This window comes from Balaenoptera ricei, chromosome 18 (genome assembly GCF_028023285.1).
Source record: "Balaenoptera ricei isolate mBalRic1 chromosome 18, mBalRic1.hap2, whole genome shotgun sequence".
In the NCBI taxonomy this organism is placed as follows: domain Eukaryota; kingdom Metazoa; phylum Chordata; class Mammalia; order Artiodactyla; family Balaenopteridae; genus Balaenoptera; species Balaenoptera ricei.
The window spans coordinates 75,688,428-75,702,081 of record NC_082656.1 but is presented as its reverse complement, the minus strand read 5'-3'; the positions used below and the strand labels follow the sequence as shown (position 1 = coordinate 75,702,081).

At 40.4% G+C, this 13,654-nt stretch overlaps 1 long non-coding RNA gene across 2 annotated transcripts in view; it reads right to left on the bottom strand.

Moving 5' to 3' along the window:
* Positions 1-858: 858 nt before the first annotated feature.
* The window catches only part of LOC132352359 (uncharacterized), a 99,901-nt gene continuing 87,105 nt past the window's right edge, over positions 859-13,654 (bottom strand). For both annotated transcript variants that reach the window (XR_009498687.1, XR_009498688.1), the window contains exon 3: positions 859-2,796. This is a non-coding gene — a long non-coding RNA (uncharacterized LOC132352359). The remainder of the gene's footprint in view (positions 2,797-13,654) is intronic.

Here is a 13,654-nt window from a genome sequence, read left to right as displayed (position 1 = left end):
GTAATAGTAAAGTCAAAAGACAGAGAATAAACAGAGACAGAAATCAGATATCAAAGAAAGTACAATATAATTTTATTAAGGATGTTGTTCTTACAACTCAAAAGTTGAAAATGCTCTTATCGGATAAGTTTCAAAGATAAGAAGAATAACTGAAGATAAGAGTTTATTTTTGACCCTCCAAGGACTAGCAGGCATTTAGTAAAGTATTAAAAATAATAAAGGAAATAACTCACATTTTTTGGCCTCAGGAAATACCCTGCTGTTTATAGAAATAATTCCCCAATCTTTATCCCTTGTTTTTTCAGATAATTATTTCAGTATTCATTTAGCTTTGTTGCTTAATAATAAGAGTTTCAGGGGAAAGATTCTAGACAAAAGGACTAATATGTAAACAGAGCAACCCCAGGCCATTCTGTGAGGTGAATTGTGCATCTTCTCCTCCCCTTGCATTCTGCTTCCTCTTCCTACCAGGTGCTCACCGTGGGTCATTAGAAGTTTCTAGTCTTATCTGGCATTCCTTCCCCAGAAAACTTATTCTCCAATAAGGCCGACCCTCTTCAATATTTTACCATCACTCCTCATATACACTTGACTCCACACCTTAATGTGAACCATTTCTGTAGCCTCTGACACCTTCTCCTCGCCTCTCCAGATATCCAAGTTTCGTCATCCTTGGAGGTTCCACTCGAGTCTCACCTCCTCTGTGGAGTCCTCCCTGATCACATCAGGGTCTTCAGAAATGCAGCAGAGCTGCAACATTCATACAAATGCTGTATCTTCTCTCCTCAAGTAGGTTTGCCTGTCCTGGTGGAATGATACTGTCGACGAAAATAATCAGTCAACAATCTATAATAGGAATAGACAGACAGGAGTTTTATTTCAGCCAAGCTGAGGACTATAGCCTGGAAGCCAGCCTCTCATATAACTCTGAGGAACTGCTCCAGGGAAGCACGGTTTCAGCACAGTTTTACATCTTGTCAGAACAAATAACACCAAACAAGTCAGAGATACATTCCTTCAAGGTTTCAGCAAAAGAGATCAGCACCTACACAGTGAGTCAGGATGGCCTTGGCCCCGGGGAAGGGAGTCATCATGGAAGGAGTCCCGGCCTTGGCATCCCAGGAAGGAAGGCATTTGATCTTCATTTTTAACGTGGACATTTTTTTACCTCTGGTCAATGCGCCCTTTCTTTTAATAATTCCAGCAGATGTACAATGTGCGTTTGATAGGCCACAAACAGGCTGTTTTAGTTAGCATAAAGTTCAAGTTAACTCATGTATAAGCCAGAAAGACTTCCCCATACTTCAATATGTGAACATTTCTTTTATCAATATCATGTTTTATGCTTCAAAAGACAAGTGATTGGGGCCCAAAACGTGAGCCTACCTTGTTTAAAATGCCTACCTCTTAAGTCTTCACATCTTGTTTACTGCCTTCTATTTTGGTGAGTTTTTGTGGAAACATGTCTTATCTTCCCTGACAATAGGAGAAGCATCTTAAGAGCAGAGCTATGTCTGATATTGTACGATTCAACCACCAATATGAGCAGTATCATATACGGACTAAGAAATAACTGGGAACTCGGGAAATATCTGTTGAATAAATGTAACATAGTGGTTTAGAGTTCGAGCATCTGGAATCTAAGTATGGTTCTGTCACTTGCTACCAGTGCAGTGTGACCCGGGGGTTGTTATTTATCCTCTACCAGCCTCAGCGGCTGCATCTGTGAAACATGACAGCATCAGTGATTTTCGGTACTGCTTTGGGTATTCGCAGGGTTGTAGTGCTTTTAGCAGTCTCCTTCCATCCATAACTGGGAGAACGGCCATGTCTGCGGTGAGAGACAATGCTTTATTTAAGAAATTTTAACTATCCCATTAAACTCTCTGCAGAAAATTTACTGACTCTAATCACAGTATTTTTCTGAAGTTTTCCTTCCAAACTGATAAAAGTATGGGAAAGCAATAAAAAAAAAAAAGGAAACATTTATAATATATATGTTCACTCTTAATAACCCAAACAAATGATACTGCAAAAGTCTTTGCTGTCAAATATCACTTTGTAATCCTCTAGGGGTATCCAACCTCAGTTAGGAGCGATAGGCTGAATTCTAGAGACGGTTTTGTGGTGGTTCATTGCAGTCTTGGTGGAAGTCTTTAACCCATGACACTCACTTCAGTGAAAAGTTCAAAACCACCTTCAGTCATTTCACACATAACAACACGTACTTGCTTTGTGCTATTGCGGCTTGGCTGCAGCATGAAGCTACACCAAACATGGATCTGAGCCTCCAAGTGGCAGGCTTCTGGAAAGTTAACATTTGCTTACCTGCGTGACTCTCTGATTCCCATATGCCAAAACAATTAAAGAAGCAGGAGTGGGTTAAAAAGTGTCCTTTTTTTTTTTTTCTTTCTAAGTCATTGCACACAATTCCTCTGCATAATTTGTTTTCCATTTTGCAGACTTCAACATCTTGTTTACCACCGTTCAGATGGACTGTTTCTATTTGGAAAAGGTTCTGAGTTTCTGTGAATTGATTAAGAGTGAGATTTTGCAATATAAAAGGTAGTCATTATTCAGTAAAAGAGGCATTGCCAATCCATCGTGAGTGTGTGCGATGAGGCACGTGCCCAGGAAGTGAGCTGACTCTGGACCTCTCATTCAGCGGAGCATTACTTATCTCTTGTGCAAACCTTGTCTTCCACGCATTGTGCTCGGCATTGGGAGTAGATCAATTTCCTTGCTTTAGGATCCCATATATTGTCTTTTGTATTTGCAATTTGTAATTAAGATGATCTGATTAGCAAATCAAAGAGAGAAACGTTACCATTCCAGAAGATCCATCTGAACACAAGAAAGAGTTTAAAATCAACCTCTCAACAATGTGATACGGTCAAATTAACTTCCTGGCCGTGGTCTTTAAAGGTCTTCCATAAGAGCGCCTCTCCAACTTCATTATGTAACCCCCCCCCCCCCCGCACTCTTTCAAGCCATGAAATATATTATCTGAGCTAAAGTAAGTTAGTCATAGGCTCTATGCTATAAATGCATACTCGATTTAGCCCTTTTAAACTTTTATTCCAGTATTTTTTGCCATCCTCTCCCTCCTTGGAAAATACTTTTTTCTACTCTGTGTCTACCAAATCGAGACCGCTTTTCTCAAATTCAATCAAATAGAATCATTTCTTCCAAAAAATCCTTTTACGCCAAGTTTCAGTCACGATGTTCACTCGAATAAAGGACATTCCACTCAATCTCATACAGTATCTAGATTATTCTAAAATATAAGTGTAAATATGCATTTACTATGCACCTTGCACAGAGCAGCTGTATAATTAATATCTAATGAATGCATAAAATTTCCTTCAATTTCTCATCTCTCTGCATGAAGAGTCTTTCCAATATACCATCTATCTCTATTAGTGTGCATTTTGGCACATCAACAGTTTTGTTACAAAGAGAAACCAATTACAAAGTTATAAAGACCATTAGAGATACTTAAAAAAAATGTGTGGGGTTTGTGTAAAGAGAAAAGTAAAGGTTTAGTCATGTAGTAGTATGAGCCATTTCAAAGGGGCCTTTGATTTTTAGAAGTGAGTCCTGGGAAACGTAGACTAAGACGAATAGAAGAGATGATTAACAGGTTAGCCCCAGTTTTCTAAGAAAACACACAAACACACAACTGGTCAAATCATAAATGGTGTCTTTTATCCAGAAATTTCAGTAATGAATAGACAGATCCAGAAAATTTGCACAGAGAAAAATAGATTTCCACGTTAGTCACCCAATGGATGTAGATTAGCAAAACAGTTACAGTTCTAAGCTGGACTCCCAAAGGTCTCCTTGGCCAGAAATGGTGGAGGCCCATAGAAACTTCTCAAATTAGGCCAGAATCCTGGGACTGACCTGACACCGAACCATAGGGAAGCTGGAACAGAAGCCAACATTGACCTCAGCATGAGAGTGCTGAATACAAAACACCATCAAAATTTTAAGAGAATTACCCTTAACTACACAACAGTCAGAGGAGTGAGCAAGGATAAGAACGCATCTTTTTAACATACCTCTTCTGAGCTCAGAACATTGGCTCTTGCCTAATATCTGACAATAGAAAATATTATTTCACCCGTTTTGTGTCAGAATCAACCCCACGATAAGACCTTAAGTCAAAGCATGATAAGTGGTTGAGGCTATTTCTCACGTAGACACGGCAATGCTGAGGAACGTGAATGTTAAAAGGGAAAATAGCAGTTTGTAGGACCTAAACTGAGAAAACAGAATATTATTTATATAATATATATTATATAAATATATAATATATATATGTGTGTGTATATATATATAGCTTAACTTATTAAACTTGATGTTCCTTTCCATTGAATGCCTTATTAAAGGAATGGGAAAGAATCATTGCTTGGTTATTGGCCCCAAAATATAGTTTTCTGTCTAAGTGTATCTCAATACGCGGTCACTTGAGACAGTGACTCAGAATTGGGTGCTGAGGGGATTTCAGCAGAGATGCCTTCTTTATGACCTTGCAATACAAACGTACAAGTTAATCAAATGCCATGAAATTTTTCCTTGCTAATCTATGCAGCCAACACTGTATTGGCGAGTAGCTGTTTAAATTTACAGCTTCCAAGCAGAGGAAGTTTGCTGACAGGTAGGACACAGACCGTCTTAGGAGGAAAACACCCGTGAAAGCAATTTTTTTCAAGTTCTTAACATCCTATGCCCCACCTCTGCAACCAGTCCCAGGAAATGCAGCTTTTGAGTCGTGATGCACAATCTATTGGCTTCAAACCCTGCGAGAAGTTGGATGGGAACCGTCTTCGGACTTAACTATATCCTCTGTCTACCGTGTGACTCTCAACACATGCCTTTTTGTGTGCCTGTCCTCAGCTATCCCCTCTCAAGCATCCTGCTTCTGAGTCGGTGAGCTAGGTTCAGGAACCCCACGTCCACCTTGCCCCAACCAAGTGGCTTCACTGTTGATCTTAACCAGTACTAATCAACTCAGCCCTTACATGTAAAGTAGACCAGACAGAAAGCAGCGTGTCCTCGGTCATCTAATTACATTACCTTCAGCACATTCTGTTCTTTTTTTATATTTTTTGATCTTTCACTCTTACTAAACTTAATAATTTAACACCATATCTGATTTTTTAAATTCTACATATACACACAAAAAAAGGGAGACTTGAGGGACGAGGTCAGACACATAAAAGTGTGATCTCCCCAGTCAGAGCCAAATTCCTAAAGGGTGAGCCCATTAAATGGCCAAAGAAAATAAGACACATTGCTAACTTCATTTTCAAAAAGTTCCCACGTGTAGGTTTATAGGGCTTAGAGGGATGAGTTGCCCTCAATTGTGTCTTGTTTAATTTGGCCATTTAAAGGGCTGACTCTTTTCTAACTTGGCTCTGGTTGGAAATATCACACCTCTACGTGTCGGAACTTGATCCTTAACTTGGCTTTTTCAGGGCCCATTAAATGTTTCTGATTTGGTATCACTCTAAAAGAATGTGTAAGTGGTTTCTTTGCACTAACGTCTGGACAGATTGGGGTCAAGTGTGATTTGTAGGTTTCCACTATTAAATTATTTCACACTCCCTCACCCCTGCCTAACAGCTGTAAGCTCCGAGTTCATCTTCTGTGTGGGAGGCCAAAATATTCTGAGATCAGACACTAAAGAAGTTGAATGTACACATTGCAGTTGCAACAAAACAAAAATGATAGATGGCTTTGTAGAATAAATGTGTTATCTTTACCAAGGGCTTCTCATTAACACTTTTTACTTGGAAAAAAATAAAGAGGAATTGCTTAATCCAGCAGATAGAAGGCAGAAATTATGTCCTTGTTTCTGTCCGTTTCTTCACTTATTAAATGGAGAGACTACTATTTCTCACAGGATTATCTAGTGTATGATTTAGTGGGAAGAAACTCAAATGGGATAAACTCTGAATTCCTTCATGGAAATGCACTGTATTTGTTTCTTTCCCCAAGAAAGAATTAACTTCAGCCTACAGAGACACATAAAACACTAGAAAACCTAAACTAAAATAATTTAGAAAGAAGATTCATGAAATGGAGTGAGGAATGAGTAGATGGGTCATGAATGTCAGAGGCAGAAAACAGCGTTGGAATCCGGACTTATTAGCTTTCTAAGCCATTTCACCTCGCGGAGCCTCAATTTTCTTATGTGTAAAATAGAAACCATACTAATTTCTACCTCGCTGGGTTTTTGAGAGACTCACATGAGACTGTAGACGTAAAAGTACCCTACAGAGTATAAATCCCAATAAGGTATTTCACTAACATTATAAAAGAAGTAGAGAATAACCGTTAAAATATGGTGAGAATATAACTGTAAGTGTTCATAGAAAGGGGATAGAATTGAATTGAAGAAGATTAGAAATGGGTTCTTTGGAGCAGGTGTAATTTGAGGCGGGCCTTGAGGATCAGTCTAATTTGAGAAAGTACAAGGGAGGAAGAAAGTCTTCTGGGTGACAGGAGTAGGAAGGAGGTTGGGGGAGAAGTGAGGCTGGAGGGCAGCAGATGCAAAAGCAGGTGACAGTCACAGCATGGGGAAAGGGTGCTCGTGGTGAGAACACTGGAGCTGAGGATGGGCACCCAGGAGGACAGAAATGAGTAAGAGTACTGTTGTGGACAGAATATTTGTGTCCTCCCCAAATTTGTTGAATCCCTGACTCCCAGTGTAATAGTATTTGGAGATGGAGTCTTTAGGAGATAATTAGGGTTAGAAGAGGTCAAGAGGGCAGGGCCCTGGTCTGATAGGATTAGAGCTTTGTAAGGACAGTCACTAATATTATAAAAGAATTAGGATACATACATACAATGGAATATTACTCAGCCATAAAAAAGGAATGAAATTGGGTCATTTGTAGAGACATGGATGGACCTAGAGAATGTCATACAGAGTGAAGTAAGTCAGAAAGAGAAAAACAAATAACGTATATTGACGTCTATATGTGGAATCTAGAAAAATGGTACAAGTGAACCAGTTTGCAAGGCAGAAATAGAGACGCAGATGTAGAGAACAAACGTATGGACACCAAAGGGGAAAAGCGAGGTGGGGGAGGATGAATTGGGAGATTGGGATTGACATATATACACTAATATGTATAAAATATATAACTAATAAGAACCTGCTGTATAAAAAAATAATAAAATAAAATTCAAAAGAAAAAGAATTAGGGAATAATTAAGAGGTCTTGAGTACACTCAGAGAGATAGGGTCTCCTACAAGCCAAGAGAAGAAACCTCAGAATAAAAACCTACCCTTCTGGCACCCTTGATCTTGGACTTCCCAGCCTCCAGAACCATTAGCAATAAATTTCACTTGATTAAGCAGCACCATCTATGGTATTTTGTCATAGCAGCCCAAGCTGGCTAAGACAGGCTCCAAATACGGAAAGCCTCAAAAAAGCAGCTAGAGAGATGAGACTGAATACAGTGGGCTGTAGGTACCTGAGAGGCATGACAAAATGAAAGGGGTGTCTTTGGAAGATGGTCTTGGTAATGGTGAGCAGGGTGAAACAGAAAGGAATGAGGCTGAAAGCAGAGAGATGAGAGTGTGATGAAAATCATTGGAAACAGCAGTGAGGGTGGAGAGACTGAATCTAACGGGCATTTGTAGGACTTAAACAACAGTATCCAGAGACTGGGAATAAAGGAGTGGGAAGAGTTAGCCTAAATCCTAACTTTGGCTCTCATCTTTGTACTTTTGTAAAAAAATGGTTGAGGGGCTTGGAATGAGCAGGCTGAACTGCTCAAAATAAGAAACTCAATTATTATTACAATCCATCTTCTTCACTATTAATATAGAGCCCTAAGCCTTTGCTCATGGGTTGGCCAATCAAAGATCAGCTGCTAGAAGGACTATGCTCACTTTGGCTTAGTTCCAAGTTTCCAAGAAAGTTGCTGCTACATCCCCCTGCGTCCACATCGAGAAAAGCAGGACCAGCCAAGCACTCCCTCCTTTATCTGATAAGTTTATCTGCAAATGAGTGAGCTAGCATTTGTGAATAATATGGAGCCCTGCAAAAACATTGCCACTCAAACACAAAAATTAGTATGCGGAGACACACAGCCATGATAACAAGTATTCATGGTCCACGGAACAGCTAACCTTTAAAAATTCAATGTTTTCCAATAGGAACTTCCAGAATCATAACTTGGAATTTCATTATTGGGCTGTCCATTAGTTATTCAAAGAATAAACTTATAATTTAGATATCTAAATCCTAAAAGTTTCGTGCTCAATAAAATTATCTTAATAGATATTATCTCAAATTTATAAAGTTGCTTCTTTCCTTCTGAGAGTCTATCTTTTTGTTATAGTCATTCAAAATGTTCCAGAGATGTAAGCGGAAGAAAATATGACATCAGACCAAAGAAATTATTTTAGACATTTCTTCATTACTAAAAACTTGTGAATTGTTCATAGATAGATAGATAGATAGGAAGAGATTATAGATATAGATATATAGAATCGAATTCAGAACATTAGAACTAGCAATAATTTTACAGGTCATCTAATGTAATGCTTTTATTTAACAGGTGAAACAACTGAGACCCAAGCTCGTACAGACATACCTCATTTTATTGCACTTTGCTTTATTGCAGTTCACAGACACTGTGTTTTCTACAAATTGAAAGTCTGTGGCAAACCCCCCTGTGTCGAGCAAGTCTGTGGGCGCCATTTTTTCAATAGCATTTTCTCACTTAGTGTCTCTGTGTCACATTTTGGTAATTCTTACAATATTTCAAACTTTTCCATTTGTATTATATTTATTATGGAGATCTGTGACCAGTGATCTTTGATGTTACTATTGCAAAAAGATTACAATTCGCTGAAGGCTCAAATGATGGTTAACATTTTTTAACAATAAAGTAACTTTTAATTAAGAGATACATACATTTTTTAGGGGGTAAGGGGAGGAGGGATAAACTGGGAGATTGGGACTGACCTGTACACGTGACTATATATAAAATAGATAACTAATAAGTACCTATTGTGTAGCACAGGGAACTCTACTCAGTACTCGGTTATGACCTATATGGCAAAAGAAGCTAAAAAAGAGTGGATATATGTATATGTATAACTGATTCATTTTGCTGTACAGCAGAAACTAATACATTATAAATCAAGTGTACTACAATAAAAATTAATTTTTAAAAGATACGTACATTTGAAATAAGGCCATTGCACACTTAATAGACTACAGTATAGTGTAAACATAACTTTTATGTGCATTGGGGAACCAAAACTTTTGTGTGACTCGCTTTATTGCAATATTCCTTTACTGCGATAGTCGCTTTATTGTTGTGGTCTGGAATCAAACGGGCAATATCTTCAAAGTCTGCCTGTATACAGTCCACGGTTTCCACATCCACAGATTCAACCAACCAAAGATCGAAAAAAATTTTTTTTTAATTCCAGAAATTTCCAAGAAGTAAAACTTGAGTTTGCCCTATACTGGCAACCATTTACATACCATTTACACTGTATTAGGTATTATTAAGTAATCTAGGGATAATTTAAAGTACTCAGGAGGATTGCATAGGTTACATGCAAATACCACACCATTTTATGTAAGGGACTTAAGCATCCTTAGATTTTGGTATCCTCTGGGGGTCCTGGAACCAATACCCATGGATACTGAGGGACCACTGTGTTCACATTTCACAAAGAAAAAAACACTGAGGCAAGAGAGTTAAAATAATTGAGCAAGATCATCTCTTGGGTGAGTGGCCACACTCGGACTAAAGCACATGTCTGGGATTCAGAACCTGTCCTTTCCAAAGCCCAAACTCATGATCTTTTCATTTTATCATCCTGCCGGCCTATCTTCTTCCCAGCCTGTAATCCAGGAGGCAACATTCAGAACCCAAAGCCATCCTAAGAGAACCAGAGGAAGTCACCCTGGGCCTAAAAACACCCAAGAGAGCCAGTCAATTTGGAGAAGATCCAAACTCATCCTTAACCAGGTCTTCTGAGATCTGATTTCTCATGCAGTTACTGAGTTGAGCTCAAAACCAGATCTGAACTGGAGTTCACAACAAATACATAACCCCTGTTTCCTTTGACCTCTCCTTCCCCTGGCTTCCCTTAGGAGGCTTGCCTTTTTGCCCTCTGAACTCTACCTACCCCCCTCCCATGTACCTTTTGCTTTAGAAGCACTCAGGTCCCCACTCTGAGCTCCATGAGTGCAGCCCCTCCCTCGTTTGAAATCAGAAGCTTGCTTTCCCACCTCTTCTCTCTCAGGTTCCTGATGTGGCAACCTAATTGTTACAAAACAGAATTTTCCAAACTGTTTCTCTAAACATACAGATAAACAGCTTTTCAAGTTCAAATCAGTTTTTCAAACTTGGTTGACTATATTCCCTTCTTGGGAATTCACTCTACACATATTAAAGCTTTGGGGAAATTCATAGCTAAAAATAGAAGAAAGAGAAGAAAAAGAGATGGAGGAGGAGGAAGAGGAGGAAAAGGGGGGAGAAGAATTTGTTTCTATTTAACCCAGTGTTTGCCACGCTCATCTGACCATAGACCTCTTTGTTTGCATAATTTCTCAAAAATAATATTCTGTGAAATGTGTTTTAGGAAAATTTGCATTAAAATCTTTATGCCTGTAATTGGATTAGCATGTGACTTGTACCTGCTAATGTATTTGTGATTTAACTTAAACTTCCTAGAAATATACCTTAACCCAAAGGAACAATTCCCGGAGGGAGAATCTTATACAATTGACAGGCCCTTGAGGGAGCAGAGAGTGACAGTCTTTCCAGCCCCAGGAAATGTCATCAGGAAATGCAGCCAGCCTAGCCCGGGTCCCCAGAGGCACCTCCATGCCTACTCCCACCATGAACACCTACCAGGGGTTCAGGAGTCATGGCGGTAGAGCTTTTTTGTTTTAATCACATTTTTCTACATAAAAGCATACAGATCTAAAAATCCCTGAGGAGAAAATTGAAACGACACGGTTTATCACAGTTTCCTTTCTGCAGCGTTTATTGAAAAAGGCATCATCACATGGAATCCTTTTGAATTGAGTTTTGATTTTGTAATTTTATTTATTCATGGTTCGCTGATGTCAAGGTGTTGTGAGAGCTTCAAATTCTATTTCAGATCCACCTAATTGTGCTTGAAAAGATCTAGGAAAACAGTTCCCACCGTGTGAATTATCTGCGTTGTCTGTGCTCTAGGTAACGGCTCCCACAGCTTCCTGCAGGACTCAGACCAAAGGGCGGTCTTCCCTCTCACCATCCTCTGAACAACTTGCTCCAACTGAGCCAAGTAAAGCCTGATTGACCCACCTCAGGAAGACCCATCTCCCCTCACTGATGCTCCACTACCTCTCTGGAAATGATGTTGCTTCAAACGTTTTCTTTAGAGTCAGTGATGGATTAACCAAAGCCCACACTAGCCTGTACTTCTGTTTCTCCTGCCCCTACGTTTATTGTCCACTGTCTCAGCCTGTTGGTTACTCCATCTACTACTCATGTTCTACTGCAGCTGCAGCAGCGGGTGAGCTGGAGGATAAATGGAGAAAATTCCTTATAAGGTAGCCTCATCTGCAGCCGTGGGACTGGAGACTGACAATGGCTTGTTGAAGCTTCAGACCAGCTCATGATTTTGTCTGTTTGCATCCTTCTCAGTCACCTAACATTCATTCATTCTTCAAAAGAAAAATGGGAGCTTCCCCGGTGGTGCAGTGGTTAAGAATCTGCCTGCCAATGCAGGGGACACAGGTTCGAGCCCTGATCCTGGAAGATCCCACATGCCTCGGAGCAACTAAGCCCTCACCACAACTACTGAGCCTGCGCTCTAGAGCCCACGAGCCACAACTACTGAGCCCTCGTGCCACAACTACTGAAGCCTGTGCGCCTAGAGCCCATGCTCCGCAACAAGAGAAGCCACCGCAATGAGAAGCCCATGCACAACAACGAAGAGTAGCCCCTGCTCGCCGCAACTAGAGAAAGCCCGCACACAGCAACGAAGACCCAATGCAGCCAAAAATAAATAAATAAAATAAATAAATTTATTTTTTTTAAAAAAAAGAAAAAGCTTTAAAAAAAAAAAGAGAGAGAAATGGAGGGCCTACTTTTCTCATGACGAGGGCATATGAAGAATCACAACCCGGGATTATTTCTCACCGAATTTGCAATGTAGCTGGGTGCACCACTTTATAACAAACAAAATGTTAAGGACACAGTTGCAAACAACAAGGCAAGCAATGTCTCAGGATGATCTTTTATTCAATACATTCACTTTATTTTTCCAGAAAAGCATTATTTAGCTCCTACTTTGTGCCAGGCAATATGCGCAGGGTTAGGTATGAATTAAACGAGAGTTTCTGCTGTCAAAGTGCTCACTGAAGGTCCAGGGAGAGAGGGAGAAAAATGAACCAGCACCTACACGACAGCATAGACTTCTACAAATGCTTTGAAGGAAGTATTTCAAGAGCACTGTAGGAAAACAGAAAGTCCAGCCAAGGAGAGTCTAGAAAATAAGAAAGAGACCCTGAGGTGAGCTTTGAAGACAAGAAAATGTTTATCATGGGGATGAAAGAGAGCAAAGCATTTACGCCAGAGAGAGCAGGGAAATAAAGGCTCAGAAGTGAGAGAGAAACTGCTGAGCCCAGGGCCCTGGGTTGCTGGTCAGGGAGCGAGCATTTGTGGCCCACTGGCATGCCAGGGAACAATGACAAGACAGGAGGCAGCAGCCCAACCATGGAGGGTCTGATGCATCCTACAAAGAAACCTGGACTCTCTCACCTTAGGGCAGTGGAGAGTCATAGCAGCATTTCAGACAAAGAAATCATATCATTTAATTTGAATATGACGAAGATGATTGCCGCAGCACTAGAGGGGTAATTGGAGTAGAGTTGGTGTGGAAACAGAGGGAGCCTGTGCTCCCAGGACAGAGCGGCGAGGAATGTAGGGCGATCTCCCAAATTCCGGCTTCGAAGAATGAGGAGCTGAGGGTTCCATTCACTAAAATAGAACATGTCTGTAGAGGATTGAGTTTGGGCTGAGTAATTTCAGGTTGCCTATGGGGTATTCAAGTAGAGGCGTCCAGTAGGACGTTAAGGCTGGAGATTGAGGCTGGAGACCAATTTGAGTATTTTCTGGATGTAGGTGGCAGTGGACGCCATGTGGAAACAGGAGTTTGTCAAATGGTGTCAGATCATCCAAAGGAGATCACGAAAAAGGAGAGGAGCAGAAAGAGGCAAGAGGAACTCTAGGCAATGCTGACACCCACTAGGCAAGAAGGAAAAAGGAAATACAAAGCAGATGGGTAGTCCAGAAAGAGCTAGGGAACGAAGATGACAATGGTGTTACTGAGGTGGTTCACCCACACTGCTAGACTGAGTGAGAGGAGGGATTCCTCACATGGTGTAGGCAGCTGGGACCTCTAATTTTTGCAGGTTTCCCTGGGGACCAAGGGCACAATATCGGAGACCTAGCTCCTCTCATTTGTGTTCTGAATATCGGCATCTATCCTTTGCTCTGCTCTTTTGCTGGTTTGGTAATCAACCAATGTGAAAGCAATCTGATTCATCACCCTTATGCATCTGCAAACTGGGAACATTTCTGTGGTTTTTCCAACCCCATTTCGTTATCA